Consider the following 19416-nt stretch of genomic DNA (forward strand, 5'->3'; position numbering starts at 1 on the left):
TTCACCACTTATGGTTACTCAAACCCTTGACTGGGTGTGGAAACTCGTAGAGTCTACCACCTGAGCAAGAGCAAGGATCCAGTCCCCACATAGTTTACTCGGCACCCGGTCACTCGAACCCTTGATCGGGAATCACTCTCCCCATTGTTTTTTTGTGGTGGGGTCCACTACAGCTTTTTATCTACCTCATTCTTTGACTCATGCCCTGAAATGATATATCAAAATAAATAAATAGTGTGAATACAACACATACATCATAGTGGGCCCACAAAACTTGGTGAGGTCACTTCAGGCTCAACCTGTCAGTATGTAATCCGCGTCCGCTCCCTATCTTCCTTTGGGAGAGGTAAGTTTTGGATTATGTTAGCATGTGTGTTTTACTTTCATTCTGGTGTTAGATCCTGTACAAGGCCTTCCATGTTATCATAAGCCTTGAGAAATCATCCAATGCTCTAAATTGGACTTATGCATCTTGCGTACTGTCTCATCTTTTGTATGTGAATTAAATATTATGCGTCCACGTCCAACGTCATTTGATTGGATGCTAATCGGGTACCGAGAGACTTAGCAGACTATAGTGTGTTGAGTAAACTCTGTGGGGCCCATAATGTTATGTATGTGTCTTATCTGCACCATTCATTTGTTTTACTAGCTCATTTAAGGGCATGTGTTCAAAATTGAAGTATATCAAGAGCTCAAGTGGACAACATCACATGAAATTGTAAATATAATGACATCCACCATTGAAACCTTCATAGGGCTAAGATGATGTTTACTTGTCATCCAACTAGTTTATAAGGTCACATAAGCATGGATAAAGGGAAAAAACAAGTAACAGCTTGATCCAAAACATCTGTAAGAAGTTTTCAATGAGAAGCATTCAAGTCCCACTGTTTCGTGTGGTCCGGTTGAGCTTTAGATATACTTTAATTTTAAACTCATGCCCTGAAATAAGCTGGTAAAGTAGATGGATGGCATGGATAAGACACATGCATCATGGTGGATTCCATAGGATTTCCTCAGTTCTTCATTGTTGAGTACTTGTTAGTTTAAACAAGAGGTAAAAGGATAAGGGTCAACAATAATGCTTACGTGAGATTCATTTAACTTATGTGAACATGTGAACCTCTCTCTCTCTCTCTATATATATATAGGCACGTTCATTCTTTTGTTGAATTCTTTTTTCCTTTTCAATCGATTTTTTTTTTTCTTTTTTTTTTTTTGCCGTGGTAATAAGGTTTAGCCAATTGGCACGATATAAGAGTAGGATGTACAGAATTACATTAATAAAAGGAACATAAAATTTTATAAAAGATAATACCCAATGATCCAACATTTGTAGGGTATTCTTTGGTAAAATAACTTAGGTGTAGATGAAGGAAATTACACTAGTCTTAAATTAAGTTAGTCCAACATAATAACATATATGGATTAAATTACAGTGCTACTACGGTAAGAATGTCCAATAGAGTAATATAGATAGGTTGAATTACACTACTTATAAACTAAGGTAAGTAAAGAAAAGATAAGCAACGTTGTGATGTGGTCGTATTGTGTTAGGTTGGTAAGAGCTCAGAGCTCTTCAAACTTTCTCATATTTATATAATTTTGAGGCGGTAGTTGAAAAAAATAATAATAATAATCTGTAGTTACTCATTACATCTGTTTATGTTAAAATAGTCATATGGCTTCGTAAATAATTGTGACTTATTATACAATGCTATATGTGCTAGTCGTTTGTCATGCATTGGCCATTAGTTACATGCATATATGCACTCATTGCGTAGGTAGGAATACCTCTAGCAATGTCATGTCATATATTGTTGATATCTCTCTCTCTCTCTCTCTCTCTCTTAATATACATGCGTGCAGTGCAACCAACCTAACATTGTCGTGACGTTGCTTAATAGCTTGTAAATGTATTTCAGTTGTTAGGATTTCTTTTATGCGATGCTATATTTTATTAGCCGAATCCATCACTAGCTGTGACTATATTTTGTTCGATCGATACCCAACATCATTCATAATGCTATTATGGTGAGAAGTCGACTCTGACTTTTCAAATTCTAGTTAAATTTGACCATCATAGCAGTGTAAGAAATCTTACGTTTGTCTCTTATTAAAATCTTACTACCACGTCACATTATCTAAGTTACTAGATTTGTGATGTAGAGCGGGTCGCGGACAATTTCATGGCCAAGATGGATCAGAAAAGGCCCGGTCGACGACAGAAGTGATCCAGACCATCAGACCTTAGATCGGGCGTATCTCACAATCCGGAATGAGTTATCTGACGTAAAATATATGATTTTGGGGTAGAACGAGCTACTTTAGCCAACCAACCCCGCTACACCGGGTTACGCAGCCCGGAATTGCGAAAAACCCCTTGATCGACGGTCGTTTCCCTGTTTTAATTTCGTTTTTACTATAAATAGTAAGTTTTAGTTTGATTATAACTCTTCATCCATCGGGCTTTAGGAGTTGCGCCCAACGTGAAAAGACCTTAGAATAATTAGGAGACGGTTTGGTGAAGCCAAATAGGACACTTACTATTTTTGGCCGAAAACCTTGTGCACTAGTAGACATCATGACCGTCTATAAATAGTAAGTTTACTATTTATAGTAAGTCGCGAATTCTAGGAGTTTTAGTTGTAGTTTGATTCTGATTTCTTTCCCATTGCTTGGTACCCCTATTTAAAGGGTTGTGAACTCGTTTTTACTCATTCATTTATTAAGGAGAATAATAATGCTACACAACAGAAGATAAAATCCAGATCTTAGCATTACGAATCAGCTCAGTCAATGCCGAGATTTCTGCCTTCTGTTACTGCCAAAGGGGATTTAAATTCATACGGTTTTTTATTGTAATTATCTTTTTGTAACAGCTGTATATTTGATTTTGTATTCCTTCCTAATGTAGGACTCTTAAGTTCTGTATATATATCACTCTGATTCAATCAATAAAAGAAGAAGGATTATTTCCATTCATTGGCAGTGTGCATTTATCTTATATGGTATCAGAGCACCTACCTCTAACGAGATCAAGATCCGAAATTCAAACCATGTCTTCCGCAACAGACGCTCCTTCTTCCTCCACCACTGAAAATCCCTTAGTTGTCTTCAACATTACTGCTCAGATTAATGAGAAGCTTACTCCCTCCACTTTTCCTCAATGGCGTGCTCAATTTGAAGCACTGTTAATTGGGTATGACCTAATGGCCTACGTTACTGGGGATTTACAGTGCCCTCCCCCTGACGATACACCCACTGCTGCCTCCCAAAAACACCATTGGGTTAGGCAAGACAAGCTTATCTTGAGTGTTATTCTTGCATCCACCTCCCCCACTATCACTCCACTCATCGCAACCGCCAAAACATCTCAGGCAGCCTGGAAAAAATTAAGCACCATGTATGCTAGTCGCTCACGGACCAGGGCCATGCAATTGAAGGAAGAGCTCACCTTAATTCAACGAGGCACTCGCTCTGTCCCAGACTATCTCCATGCTGTCAAAGCATTAGCTGATGAAATAGCACTCATTGATCATCCCATCTCTGATGATGATCTCACTCTCTATGTCCTTAATGGACTTAGACCCGATTTCAGAGAGATTGCCGCTCCTATTCAGGCTAGGGAGAAATCCCTGATGTTTGAAGAACTTCATGATCTCCTTGTCGGTCATGACAATTATCTTCGTCGCATGGAGGCCACTCAACAGCAGCTTATTGCAGCTGCTAATTTCACGGCGAATAAACCAGGAAATGGAGGCCAGCAGCAGAGGTATTTTTCCAAGAACAATGGTTTTCGAAACCCTAATTCAAACCGATCGGGCAACAATCAGTCCAAGGAGCATAAATCGACCAACCGGACCTCGCGCCGAAACAACTCAGCCCAAAAAAGATTTCAGCCCAAATGTCAATACTGTGATCAATTGGGTCACACGGCAAAAGGATGTCCCCAGCTGCAGCCCACCGACTTTAGTGCAAACTGTACTGGGACTTCAAATCCTCAGAACTCCAAGTGGCTTCTTGATTCACACAATATCACTGGTGATCTTGGAAATCTGTCCATTCATTCTGAATATGATGGCACATATGAAGTAATACCTGGTGATGGTACAGGTTTGTCTGTCTCACATGTTGGTTCATTAACCCTAAATTCGCCTTAAAAAATGTTCTACCTTCGTGATATACTTTGTGTTCCTAATATTCACAAGAATTTAATTTCTGTGCATCACTTCACAAAACAAAATAATGTCCTTGTTGAATTTCACCCATTTTATTTTCTTGTGAAGGAACAGAAAATGGGGGTGATACTATTAAGAGGAGCATGTGAAAATGGCGTCTACATGTTTCCAACTTCACTGGCGACATCAAATTCCACCATGGTTGCCAATGTGCATGAACGAACTTCAATAGATGGATGGCACAAGCGTCTTGGTCATCCATCCATGAAAATTGTTCAAAGAATTGTTAATTTATTTTCTCTTCCGCTTTCCACCAAAAATTTCCCATCTTCATGTACTTCTTGCAATATCAATAAAGCACATCAACAACCATTTGGCTTAACTAGTCTCAAAAATTTTACTCCTCTTGAAATCATTTATACGGATGTTTGGGGTCCGGCTCATGCTACTGGTCTTGATGGTTCCCGGTACTATCTCATTTTTGTTGACCACTTTACCAAATATATGTGGTTTTATCCCATGTCATCAAAGTCGGGTGTCTTGTCTATTTTTCCACAATTCAAAATTTTAGTTGAAACTCGGTTTCAATCAAAAATACGAAGTTTCTACTCGGATAATGGTGGTGAGTTTTTAAGTCTAAAAAAATACTTGTCTATTCATGGAATAAGTCATTATGCCATCGCTCCATATACTCCTCAACAAAATGGAGTCTCTGAATGTCGTCATAGACATATTGTGGAAACCGGACTCACCTTACTACAAGATGCCTCTCTTCCTCTCACATATTGGCCTCATGCGTTTCAAACCGCCACATATCTCATAAATCGTCATCCCACTCATCTTTTGGAAAATAAATCACCATTTGAAGTGTTGTTTGGTCAAAGGCCAAACTATCTTAAATTAAGAAAGTTTGGGTGTCTTTGTTATCCTCTCACAAGGCCATATAATACTCACAAAATGCAGCCCAAGTCCGTACCTTGCATTTTTCTTGGATATTCTCAAACACAAAATGCTTAGAAGTGCATGGATCCTCTTACAAACAGGCTCTACACGTCACGGCATGTCCTGTTTGATGAACATCAAGGCCCATTCAAAACTTCCGGCCCATTGACTAATGCTAATCCATCCATTGGATCTCCAATAGTCTATCTTCCCCCGTTGAACTCGGTTTCCCCAGGTTCCAGAAATGCCACTTCTGTTCAACCGAATCCATGCACCTCATCTCTTGAAATCCAGCCGCCAGTGACGTCGGAACCGGTTGACGCTGTTGGAGCATCACCTCCAGGTAATATCTCTTCCATTCCTGTTCTAGATCCCACACGCACATCTGATGCTCTAGGTTTTAGAGATTTAAATCCAATGACTCAATCTATTGATTCCAATTTAAATTCCATTCCTTTGCATACATCTCCGTTAATTGCATCTTCCATACCCTCGACCTGACTACAATATCTGAAAAACCCCCATCTCGGCCCCATTCCATGACCACACGGTCAATGAACAATATCTTTAAACCCAAGCAGATTCATGCTGTCACTAAACATCCCCTTCCATCATCCATTGAACCAACATGTGTTAGTCAAGCTGTCGCTCACCTACAATTGCTTGAGGCTATGTCCAGTGAGTTAACAGCTCTCATGCGACATGGAACCTGGGATTTAGTTCCTGCTCCTGCGCATTGCAACCCAGTCGGATGTAAATGGGTTTTTAAGGTCAAAAGAAAAGTTGATGGCTCAGTGGAGCGATTTAAAGCCAGACTTGTTGTTAAAGGGTACAATCAACGTCCTGGCCTTGGCTATAAAGAAACATTCAGTCCGGTTGTTAAGCCGGCAACTATTCGAGTTGTTCTATCCATTGCTATTATGAATGGCTGGATGCTGCGACAAATGGACGTCAACAATACCTTTTTACATGGGTCATTGACAGAAACAGTTTACATGGTGCAACCCCCGGGGTTCAAAGATCCTTCAAAAGCTGATTATGTTTGTAGATTAAAAAAAGCAATCTATGGGCTTAAACAAGCTCCCCGTGCATGATACTCAGCCTTAAAAAGGGCTCTTGTTGAGCTTGGATTTCAGAATTCTAGAGCCGATTCTTCTTTATTCATCTATAGACATGACTCTGTTACTTGTTACTTTCTTGTCTATGTTGATGATCTTGTAATTACGGGCAGTGACAAAAAATTTGTGGGGTCCATTATTGACAAATTGGGTGCTAAGTTTTCATTGAAGGATATGGGTAACCTTCATTTTTTCCTAGGGGTCGAATGCATTACAACTTGTGCAGGCTTGTTTCTATCACAACACAAGTACATCGGGATTTACTACAAACCACAAACATGTTTGGAGCAAAGGATGTATCCACCCCTCTCTCAACCAGCACTCCCCTCCATCTTCTAGATGGTACTGCAGCTGTGGACAGCACTGAATTTCGAAGAGTAATAGGCAGTCTTCAATACTTGTCTTTAACTCGTCCAGATATCTCTTATGCAGTTAATAAACTCTCCCAGTTTATGCATAAACCGACTATCACTCATTGGACAGCTACCAAGAGGCTCCTCAGATATTTAAAGCAGACAATATTTCATGGGATTCAACTAAAACCAGCAACTGCTCCATGCTTAACCACTTATAGTGATGCTGACTGGGCAGGCAACAAAGATGATCGAACTTCAACTTCAGCATATATCACTTTTCTTGGATCCAATCCAATTTCATAGAGTTCTAAAAAACAAAAAGTTGTTGCACGTTCCTCAACGAAAGCAGAATATCGTGCCCTTGCAAATGCCGCTTCCGAAACCATGTGGCTGTTAGCTCTCTTCCATGACATTGGTTTTCCACTCAAGGAAACGCCTATGCTTCTTTGTGATAATCTTGGTGCTACACACTTGAGTTACAATCCAGTACAACATTCAAGGATGAAACACATTCAGATAGACTTACACTTTGTGCGTGATTTGGTTCAAAAAGACACACTTAAAGTCTGTCATGTTCACACTGAGGACCAGCTTGCAGATCTCTTGACAAAACCACTTTCCAGGCAGCGCACAGAATATCTAAGGATCAAGATTGGTCTTGCCGATGGCAGCCAAATCTTGCAGGGGCGTATTAAGGAGAATAATAATGCTACACAACAGAAGATAAAATCCAGATCTTAGCATTACGAATCAGCCCAGTCAATGCCGAGATTTCTGCCTTCTGTTACTGCCAAAGGGGATTTAAATTCATACGGTTTTTTATTGTAATTATCTTTTTGTAACAGCTGCATATTTGATTTTGTATTCCTTCGTAATATAGGACTCTTAAGTTCTGTATATATATATCACTCTGATTCAATCAATAAAAGAAGAATGATTATTTCCATTAATTGGTAGTGTGCATTTATCTTATATCATTAATCAATTTCAAATTTATTAGAATTTATTTCTATTTTCTGCTTTCTTTCCTCGTTGATTCGAGAAGTCTCTGTGAGGAGTCCAGAGAAGTTCCGTGGATTCGGAATAGTTATCCTCTTGAGGAAGACGGTGCTCGACCTCACGTCCTCCCAGCGTCAATTTGACACAGTTAAATCAAACACAAACAAAATCACCCTATAAAATAGATATGTAATAGATCAACATTCGCCTTAAGAAGGTTTTAGTACTTAACGTTTCTATCTTCACTGGTTCTTATGGATTACCCACTTACATTTTGGATCTGCTTAGCTTTTGGGTCTTGCATGTTAAAATGAATTAAAGAAAAATTGATAAACTGCAACATAGATGTCATAGTGGAAACTACAGGTAATTTTTTATTTTTTTTTCCATGACTCAAACCTTACAGGAGGAATTTTATGTTCTAAGCCCTAAAAGGATGGAACAAATGCTAGAGAGCGGGTGCTTTAAAGGGAGATGGAGGCTTTGTTTTTACAATGAGAACAATAGGTGGGTGGGTGGGTGTGTTAAAAAAAATGCGTAATATTTTTTATATATTTATGGTACATTTAAATTGATAAAATTAATTTGAATTATTTACATCCTAAGTCTGCAATTTTCAAGTAATTTGTAACCGGCCCTGGAACATCAAAATTTTATATAGGCCAAACCAAACAGTTCAAAATCGAGGAACTGCTTAAGTATTAAAGGGTATTATTATTATTAGTTTTTTTTAATTCAATTCAAATCTAAATATGGAGTTTGAATTTGGAAAACAGAGATTTGGCAGTTCCACACGCGTGTGGAACCATACGCATCCATACACGCGTACAATTGTAAATATGAACACGTGTATGAGATATGAGATTTCCAAAAGGTCGCGCGTGAATGCTGATTAAATCTTCTGTCTATAAGAGACTGACAAATTCACTCCTGGTGGGCTGCTATGTGCAAAGTAGACTGACGGTAAAGAAAAGTTTACATCTAGCCGTTCATAAATTTGATATGTTGTGGCCCACCAGCGTTGTTAAATTCCTGATCGTTACGTCAAAAGAATTTAAAATATGTTAGCTCATCTGATGGAAAGCCCAGATCGCACACATGTATCATGTTATGAGCACGTACGGTGCTTGTACGTGTACGACTCCTACATGCGTGTGTAATTAGCGAAATTCGAACGAGTGTCAATGTGACAATGGCCCAGCAAGTTACTGTAGTCGGCAGCTGTGTGGGGTCCACAGATATTCCCGTGAAAAATCCACTCCGTCCATCAGGTTTTCAAGACGACAATAGCACAGAATCTAAAAATCAGTTAGATCCGAAACTCATGTGGGACATACAAAATGAAACGGTGAAAACGGAAACGTCCACCGTTGAAACCCTACTGGAGCTGCCCATGATGTTTATACGCCATCCAAACCGTTCATATGGTTATTGTTGCTTAGATAAACTGGAAAAAATAAAATCATCCTGATACAAAACTTCCATGGCCCCCACAAAGCTTCCAATGGTGGCTGTTCAATCCCTGCTATTTAGTGTAGTATGCCCACATGAGTTTTAGATCGCTGATTTTTTATATTGTGGTCTTGCAGAATGGACGGAGTGGATTTGTCACTGGGATATCTGTGGGCCGCAGATAGCTTCCGATTACAGTAATCTTGCAATCTGCGTCGCACCTGAACACACGCCCATAGGAAGTTCCCAACGACGCCTGGAAGTATGTGGGGCCAAAGAAATGACTGTGACAAATCCACTCCGTCCATCAGTTTCAAAAGGCTACAATATTGCAGGATTCTAAAAATAGGGAGATCCAAAACTTAGTTAGGCCATACCACACGAAATAGCTACTGGAAACTTTGTGAGGGCCACAAAAGTTCTATATCAGGATGATATTTGTATTTCCGGTTTAATTTGAGTGATAATAACCTTATGAATGGTTTGGATGACATGTAAACACCATGGCCCGCTCTAGGAAGGTTTTGACGGTGGATACTTCCATTCTAACTGTTTCTATTGGTGTGGATCACCTGAGTTTTGTATCGGCTGGTCTTGCTAAACTGATGCACGGGGTGTATTTGTCACGGTAATCTCTGCGGCCCTGCATATCCTGTTGGGCAAGTTATGTCCTAGTTTCGCTTTCAGCTCATCGGAATTGCAAGGACACGGATACTTTAGAGCCGGAGATGTAGAAAAACATAGCGAGTAGATAGGACACCGAACGATTTAGTGACTAAAAGGCCACCGAAGTGACGTGGCAAAACGCTATTGGTTGACCATGAATGAGGTTCCCAGAAGAATTTTTTTTTTATATATATAAATAAAAAACATACACACACGCCCACACACTCGTACCGCAGTGGGATTTCACCGCCTATGGTGGTCGAACCCTTACCGAGTGTTGAAACTCTTGAGAATCTACCACCGGAGCAAGAGTAAGAAAACCCTAGATTTGGACGATCTAAGATTGGCATTGAGTGAGGTAATGTTGATGGCAATAAGGAGAGAGAGGGTAAGAAAATTGAGAGACTGTGAAGGAAAAAAAAAACCTGAAAATGGAATTTACCCGTATGTGGTCGAGTGCGTGCATGGCTGAAGCGGATAAAGATCGGCTAATGGATCTCCAACGGAAGAGCATTTATTACAAGAAAACAGCCTCTTGGTATGCAACCTGTTGATGCAATTATCTGGTTCGTCCTCCTGGACCCTTGTATGCCTGCACAGAAAAAGGACAAAGGAGACCCTGGCTAGCGCAGGGGACCCTCCGATGCCAAAGTCAGGCCTGGACTCGGGGTCTTAAAGTATTGAAAAGTCTTTTGGAGGAATTTGTTTCGTACCTCTCAAGGTGAGGGCCCCCCCTTCTTTTATAGCTGCTGGGGCATTTAATCGTACGAGGATTCTCTTCCTGGTATTGTGCGCGAGATCTTCTCCTGGGATCACGGAATCTTCTCCTGGGATCACGGAAACAGGATCGTGTCCGTCTCATGCCTTCATCCGATCCCGTGAGCTTCGGGATCGGGAATCTTATCCCAAGACATCCGGAGTGCGGCTTCATCTTGTGACGGTCGATCCGATAAAGAGGTCCGCCCGAAGCATGCCCGAGACACTGACGACCCTGCCGACCCGTCGGGGCCGACTCAACCTTTGCCTCGGTCTAGCGAATAACTCCTCGGATTTGACACATCCTTTGGTGGCCCGAGGCATTTAGTCCGAGTCTGCGGACTTGTATGTTTTGTCCCCAACAGTAAGCCCCCTTACTCAGTGTGTTTCATATGACACTGAGGAGTAGCGAGTGCTGAGTCGGTTCATAACTTAGTCCGAGACGAGAAGTAGTCGTTAAGCGCATTCATTGAGACCTTTGATGGGGACGGTTCAGCTTCTGACATCGTATGCGCCGTCAGCCATCAAATCGCAGGTCCCGCCAATGAGGATTGGACACGTAGTAAAGCTATTATTGTTGCTAGTCGGCGTGCTCCACGTGTCGAGTGGGGGAATCGATGCAGGCGTCGAATCATTTCCCCATTAATGTCTCCGCCGTAGGGCGACCTTATAAAACGTCAGGGGTCCCGCACTTCGAACTTTTACTGCTCTTGCCATTCTCGCTCTGCGTTTTCTCTGGGATTTGCGTAGCCTTTCATCTCCTTCCTTTCTTCTCTCTTTATCGTCGGCGCTTCTTTCCGCCACTGTTCCTTTCTCTCCGGTGAGTTTCTCCTTCCTCTTTATTACATAATAATAATGGCGAATAAGAGTTCTCAAAGCCCCCAGGTGGGAGTTTCCGGAGACGAAGGCGAAGCGCAACGTTTTTGGAACGTTACGGAATCGCCCTCTTTACTAACGGAGATAGCAGTGGATGCCAACGCTGCTTGTATGCCTGAGAGAGTCACCGACGATCAGGCGGAGCGCCCTGCTTCCGTCGTTCCTTCCCGTGGCGGGTCATCCTTATTAACCCGCCCGGGGAGGCCCAACTTACCAAGGGACATGGAGGAAGATGAAGAGGAAGAAGATGAAATTTTAATCGCCGGAGGAACCCACGACCAGTTCCTGGCGATGAATCGGCGCGCCGAGTCCGAAGGGGAAGAATCGGGGAAGATTTAAGCGGTCGGTTCCTTCGAGTCTTGGCGAGGCGGACTTGGGACGAATCCGAGTCGGGTATCATATCCCAGTCGGTCATCACGTATCTTCCTCGCCCGAATGACCTGCCAGATCACCCCTGCTGGGGCAGTTGCAATTTACCAAGTATCGATGCAGTGTGGCTTGCGTCTGCCCTTCAGACCATCGTCAGGGGAGTTTTATCTCGCATACGGATTGCCCGGGCAGATAGTCCCGAATGGGTGGAGGAACTTACTCGGATGTGCGGTGTTGTGGTGAGATGGAACGACCACCGCTCACGATCGGCAGTTTCTCCACTGTACCAAGTGCGGTAAATCCGAACTACCCTGGCTTCTACGTCTTTGCTCTGCTTGGCGAGGCGGAGGCGGTTCCACGATAACCGACCCTCCCACTTCCAACAAACATTGGAAAGAGCGTTGGTTCTGGGCATGTGGTCGATGGGAGACGGACGAGTCCGGGTCTTGCGAGGCTCGTGTCCCTCGGACATTTCAGAGAGCAGGTGACTTGGGTCTTCTCTCCCTCGCCCTTTTTCATTTTTTTTTTTTGTTTTTGTCTGACGGACTTGTGTTTGGCAGATATTCCGAAGAAGAAGCCGAAGCTCGGCAGCACTGCCTCGGCTCGGATCAAAGAGTTGAAGTCGTTGGATCCGAGGGACAGGTCTTGGAAGGTGCTTCTACAGCCGGAGCGCCTTCACCTTGCAGGTCTGGACTCGGAAGTTACAGGTAATTAAGAACGAATCTTCTGAATTTTCCAAATTTCCGCCGACTTACTTCGCCTTGCTCTCCCCCTCCTTTTTTTTGTTTTTGCAGATCTGCCCGAAGCTCGTCCCAACCTAAGGATTGTCCCCGAACCGGAGATGACTGGAGCTCGTCCTGCCCTTAGACCAGTCACGAAGTTGAAGGCTCCTCCACGGTCAGTTCTTCTTTCAGAGCCTCGGCCACCGAAGAGGCAAAGGGTGCCGCGGAAGGAGAAAGAGCCAGCGAGCTCTTCTGCCCCTCCGGTCGTCGTGATTCCCGACCCGGACGAAAGGGCGGAAGAGACGGCGATTGCTGCTTCCTCAGGCGGCACCTGACTCGGCACGCGTTGAGACGACGGTGCCGAGTCGGGAAGAAGAGACAGGGGCCGCGACCTCAAGGGGGGAGGAAGAGACGAGGACTGCGTCCTCCCGAGGGGAAGAGACGAACCAGGAGGGGCCGTCAATCCTGCAACAAGTGGTGTCGGGGATGGTTCCTTGGGCCCTGGCCCATGGGTGTGAAAGAGAGTTCGTGAAACTCTACAACGCCCCGTCATCGCAGACCGTCAGCCACGCTGCCCGGATGCTTTTTGAACTCGCTCCTTGCTTAATCAAGGCCAGCAAGGAGCTATCCTCAACTCATTGGCTGCAGGCTCTTCTGTCTGAGGCCGAGATCCGGGTCGGCGTCCTGACAGGCGAGGCGTCTCTTGCTCGGAAAGCTGCCGAAGACGCGAGGGCAGAGGCGGCTTCTTCCAGAAGGGCCCTGGACGAAGCGAAGGCAGAGGTCGCTCAGGCACTGGTTCGACTCTCCAAAGCCGAAGAGGAGAATCAGCGAGTTCTGGCAGTCCATGCTTCGTGCGCGGATGACTTAGCTCGGGCTAAGCTTGAGGCGGCGGAGCGCATTCAGCAGTCCGAGGAGAAGACTCGGGAGGCCGAGACGGCTAGGGACCAGGCCGTCCAAGCATTCCTTGAGTCGGCCGAGTTTGAGGACGAGAGGGATCGCCTGTTCCAGAGCGGATATCTGGAATGCGTCAAGGATATAAAGAAGTCTTTTCCTGACCTTGACCTTTCAGAAATCGAAGGCGGGGCAGCCTCAGAATCCGAGAATCCGGACGCCGCCGCTGAAGACACAACTGCCGGGGACGGGGCCGACGCATGAAGACTTTGGTTTTTTTTTATATGTAAATATTTTTTTTTGCTCCGATGTATTCGGTTGCTTTTGTACTTACACGTATTCGGACGAATGAAAAAGCATGTCTTTAAACATCAAATAGTAAGCTAAGGATAGTAGACCTTGAGGTGTTCAGCGTTCCATGGATGAGGCAATGACTGTCCGTTTAAGTCTTCTAGCCGATATGTTCCTGGTCTAATGGTGCCCGTGACGATATAGGGTCCTTCCCAATTGGGTCACAGTTTACCCTACACTATCTCCTTAGTGTTGGAAAACACTTTCAGATGAACCATATCTCCCCTTCGGAATCTTCTAATCTTAACTCGGGTATTGTAGAACCGAGTCACTGGTCGTTGTCGAGCCTCGCCCTTTCCCTTTGTTCGTCCAGAAGGTCGAGTCCGAGTGCAAGGAGTTCTTCATTCTCTTCTGCATTGAATAAGGTGATTCGAGCCGAAGGTAATCCGATTTCGACGGGAGTGACTGCTTTGAGCCGTAAGCGAGTGAAAACGGAGTTTCTCCTGTGGCCGTTCGGGTTGTAGTTCGGTAAGCCCAAAGAATTTTCGGGAGCTCTTCGGCCCATGCTCCTTTGGCCCGGTCAAGCTTGGTCCGAAGATGTTGCTTGATAATCTTGTTAACCGCCTCGACTTGTCCGTTAGTTTGAGGATGATGAGGTGATGAATAAACGTTTCTGATTCCGAGGTTGTCGCACATCTCGCGAAAGCTCCTATTATCAAATTACCTTCCATTGTCTGTAACAATGGTACGGGGTACTCCGAATCGGCAGATAATGTTTTTCCATACAAACTCGGTGATCTTATGCGCTCGGTTATTTTGGCTAATGGTTCCGCCTCGGCCCACTTCGTAAAATAGTCCACTTCTACCACAGAACTTGGTATGCCCTTTTCCCATAGGGAGCGGTCTATGAGGTCGATGCCCCATTGTGCGAAAGGCCAAGGACCGGTCATCGGCGTCAGTGCCTCGGGTGCTCGCCTCGGAATTGCCGCAAAACCGTTGGCATCTGTCGCATTTTTGAATGAACTTGCGAGCGTCGTGTTGGATAGTGGGCCAGTAGTATCCCTGTCGTAGGACCTTGTAGGCGAGAGATCGCCCTCCAGAGTGGTTTCCGCAGATTCCTTCATGAATTTCCCGTAGTACATAGTTTGCCTCACTGGGTTTGAGGCACCGCAGCAACGGGGCGTAGTAGCCTTTCTTATAAAGGGTTCCGTTGAGTATGGTGTAACGAGAGGCTTTGATCTTAATTTATCGAGCCTCGGCGCGATCCTCAGGCAACTTTCCTTCGTCAAGGTATTGGCGGATTGGATCGATCCAGGATGGTTCCGCGTCGATTGTATTGACGGCCTCGTTACTTGGTTCATCTATACTAGGCTTATCGACGTATTCGACAGGGACGGACCTGGGTATATCGTCTTCTTCGGCCGAGGCGAGCTTTGCTAGCAAATCGGCTTTGCTGTTTTCCGTACGAGGTATCCGAGTTACACGACAGAATTGAAATCTGTTGATAAGTTCTTTCGCTTTCTCCATGTAAGCCCTTAGCCGGTCTTTCCGTGTCTGGTATACACTGGTAACTTGGTTAACAACCAACTGAGAGTCGCTGAAAACGCTTAGGTGCGTGACCTCCATGCTAGCGGCGAGTCGGAGGCCGAGTAGCAACGCTTCATATTCCGCCGTATTGTTCGACGCTTGAAATCCAAGTCGTAAGGCATACTGTATATAGGTGTGATCGGGGGTTTCCAGCACTACCCCAGCCCCACTGGCCTTCGAGTTGGAAGAACCGTCGACATACAGATTCCATGGAATAGGGCAAGGGGAAGCGGTCGAGGTGGGCACTGCATCGACCTTCGGCGTATCGTTCACTGAGAGTTCGGTTGAAGGTGTTCCTTCGGCGATAAAATCAGCTACGGCTTGCCCTTTGATTGCTGCCTTTGGTCGGTATTGAATATCAAACTCACTCAGCTCGATAGCCCATTTGGTGAGTCGGCAGGAAGCTTCGGTTTTTGCAGTACCTGGCGAAGCGGAAGGTCGGTCATTACAATGATGGTGTGGGCATGGAAATACGGCCTAAGCCGCCGAGATGAAGTTATTAAAGCCAAGGCAACTTTCTCCAAGCTTGGGTATCTTGTTTCTGCCGGTAGTACTGCTTTGCTGACATAGTAAACCGGCAGTTGCTTTCCTTCAGATTCTCGTATCAAAGCCGAGCTAACAGCTGCCTCGGACACGGCGGTAGAGGAGCAACGACTCCCCTGGTTCGGGTTTTGATAAGAGAGGTGCAGAACCGAGATATGATTTTAATTGCTGGAATGCTGCTTCACACTCTTCCGTCCAACCCATCGCTTGTCTCCCTTTCAATTGTTTGAAGAAAGGGAGACATTTATCCGTAGCTCGGGAGACGAATCGGTTGAGGGGCTGCGACTCGTCCGGCTAATCTTTGGGCGTCCTTAATGGTTTTGGGGATTCCATATCAATCAAGCCTTTATCTTCTCGGGGTTTGCCTCTATTCCTCATTGACTGACCAAGAAAGAGGAATTTTCCGGAACCTACTCCAAAAGCACATTTACTTGGATTGAGCTTCATCCCGGAACTTCAGTAGGATTAGAAACATTTCTTCCAAATCATTCACATGATCCGCCGCGTGTATGCTCTTGACAAGCATGTCGTCGATGTATACCTCCATGGTTCGGCCTATAAGTCGAGCAAAGATTTTGTTAACTAACCTTTGATAAGTTGCACCGGCATTCTTCAGACCAAATGGCATCACTCGGTAACAATAAAGGCCTTTGTCGGTGACAAAGGTAGTTTTGGATTTATCTGTTTGATGCATTACAATTTGATTATACCCTGAATATGCATCCATGAAGCTAAGGAGCTCATGTCTGGCTGTACTACTAGCTGGTCTATCCTCGGAAGCGGAAAGCTATCTTTGGGGCAGGCTTTATTCAAGTCGGTATAATCAATACAGACTCGCCATTTTCCGTTGGACTTCTTCACAAGCACGACATTCGCGACCCACTCTGGATAGTGTATTTCTTCTATGAAATTAGCAGGAGTAGTTTGTTGACTTCTTTCTCGATGATGGCGTATCGTTCAGGGCCAAGCGGTCGTCGCTTCTGTCGGATCGGTCGATATGACGGATCGACGTTAAGCCGGTGAGTCACCACGGAGGGGTCGATCCCTTGCATATCTTCATGATTCCAAGCGAATACGTCGGCGTACTTTCGGAGCAGGGCGATCAGCTTTTCTCTCAAAGGGGACTGCAGAGATGAGCCAATTCGCACTGTCTTGGATCCATCTGTCTCGACCAAGGGGACCGAGACAAGATCTTCGACCGGCTGTCCTCGTTCATAATTCTCGCCCCGAGGGTCCAATGATTCGATTGTAAATATGTTGGTCGGATTCTTGTCGGCGGCTCCTTTTACAGCTATCATGTAACATCGCCTTGCGTCTTGTTGGTCTCCCTTAACAATTCCGACTCCTAACTCGGTCGGGAATTTCATTGTAAGATGGTATGTGGATACCACTGCCTGGAGGAGACTCAATGAAGGTCGGCCGAGTATCGCATTGTATACGGAGGGTTGATCGACGACCAGGAAGTCAATCATCATCGTCGTCTGATGTGGAGCATTGCCAGCAGTGAGTGGTAATGAGACAGTTCCTTCAGGCAGCACCTGTCCTCCGGAAAAACCGATCAACGGGGTCCGAACTGGGCGCAGTGTGGATCGTTCGATCCCCATTTTGTCGAACGCCTGGGTAAATAACACGTCTGCAGATGACCCCGTATCGACTAGTATACGAAACACCTTTCGGTTAGCGATAGTCAGGGTGACAATCAATGCGTCATCGTGGGGGTGATAGATGCCTCGGGCATCTTCTTCTGTGAACGAGATGCAATATCTTTCTCTTTTCTTCTCCTTTGATGGCCGATCTATAATCATGAGCTCGGACTGAGGCTGACTAAGTTTTCGTGCGTGATTCCTTCACGCGTTGTTTGAGTCGCCCCCACATTGTGGACCGCCGATAATCGTCCGGATTTCTTCCATAGGCTGACTCTCGGTCGGGCGCGCCTCAGATGCCCCAGCTTTGACCATATGTTCTCTGAGTCGGCCGTCTTTTATGAGTCGTTCGATCTCTTCTTTTAAGTGACGGCAATCACTTGTGTTATGCCCGTGATCGCGATGATAATGACCAGTACTTATCCTTATCCCGCCGATTAGGATTACTCCTGAGCTTACTTGGTCTGGACACCTTCGTTTTTATTTCCATCGCCTCATGAGAGTCTTATTCCGGGGAGTATATGTGGAAAATTTTCGATCCGGCCGTTTTCGACCTTCGCTCGTCACGTGCTTGATCCTCTTTGCGTTTCCTTCCCCCGGTCGCTTCCCTTTTGGCCGACTCTTTGGCCGAGGTTTTGGTTTCACGCAGATTCGCGCTTCCTCGGCGTTGGCATATTTATCGGACCGTGCCATAAATTCTGCGCCCGAGTATCGGGCGGAGTTTTGTCTAGAGATGCCAGAAATGGCTTATCCCTAACTCCTTGCATGAGTGCATTGAGGGCCGTTTCTTCCGAATGTTTAGAACTTGAAGGGATTCGAAATTAAAACGCTTGATGTAATCTTTCAATAGCTCTCCTGCTTCTGAACTACGCTATTCGTGCAGGGGGCTTTAATTTTTTCTTTCCGCCGATGAAGTTGGTGAGGAAGGCGTTGCTTAGCTCAACGAATGAACTGATGGATTTTGGTTTCAGCTGTTTGAACCACAGTCGAGCTACATCAGTCAATGTAAGAGAAAAGGCCCGACACATTACTGCATCCGAGGCATCATGGAGTTCCATATAGGTTCTGAAGCACTCAATATGCTCGGTCGGGTCGGTCTTTAGGTGAAAGGAGTGATTTGAGGTAATCGAAACCTCTCGGGCAATCGGGCTTTCATTACCGAGTCCACAAAGGGGGACGCTTTCGCTTCGGACCCGGTTGAATATACATTCCGGCCGTGCTTTATGTCTGCCATCTCTTTTGCCATCTCTTCCCGCACTTCTTTTTTGAAATTTTGAATGTCGGCTTTCCAAGGTTCGCTGCTTCTGCCGTGCCTTCCATGGAAGGGCGATTGCGCCTTCTTCGTTCTATTTCGTGCCGAAGATCGGTCGGGGGCAGGGAAGCGTTGGCAGCGCTGGAGATGGTTCTGACCCGCCTTGGGGTTGGCTCGGCCGGAAAAACTGCGGAAGATTGGAGATCAACCGCCGCCGTCGGTCGCGCCGTCTCCCCTTGAGGATGCGGGAGTGGTTGCATTTGCTGCTGTACATTCGTTCCAGCATCTGTTTCATCGTATTCATATCGAGCGGATTTCTTGAACCTCCTTGTCCAACCGCCCATCGTCGCGACCCCGCTGGTTCTTGTTCCGGTCGCCCTCGTCGGCGGTTGTTAGGTGCGTTCTGGGCTGAGGGAACGATTGGACCGGGTGGCCCTGTAATCGCGTTCTCATTCAAATCTTCTTCTGGGACCGTCCTTCTAGTCATCACCATTGGACTCAATATAGAGGTACGGGATGGCTTTTTGCACGTTCCCACAGACGGCGCCAAACTGTTGATGCAATTATCTGGTTCGTCCTCCTGGACCCTTGTATGCCTGCACAGAAAAAGGACAAAGGAGACCCTGGCTAGCGCAGGGGACCCTCCGATGCCAAAGTCAGGCCTGGACTCGGGGTCTTAAAGTATTGAAAAGTCTTTTGGAGGAATTTGTTTTCGTACCTCTCAAGGTGAGGGCCCCCCCTTCTTTTATAGCTGCTGGGGCATTTAATC

Source organism: Magnolia sinica, chromosome 14, assembly GCF_029962835.1.
Source record: "Magnolia sinica isolate HGM2019 chromosome 14, MsV1, whole genome shotgun sequence".
NCBI lineage: Eukaryota > Viridiplantae > Streptophyta > Magnoliopsida > Magnoliales > Magnoliaceae > Magnolia > Magnolia sinica.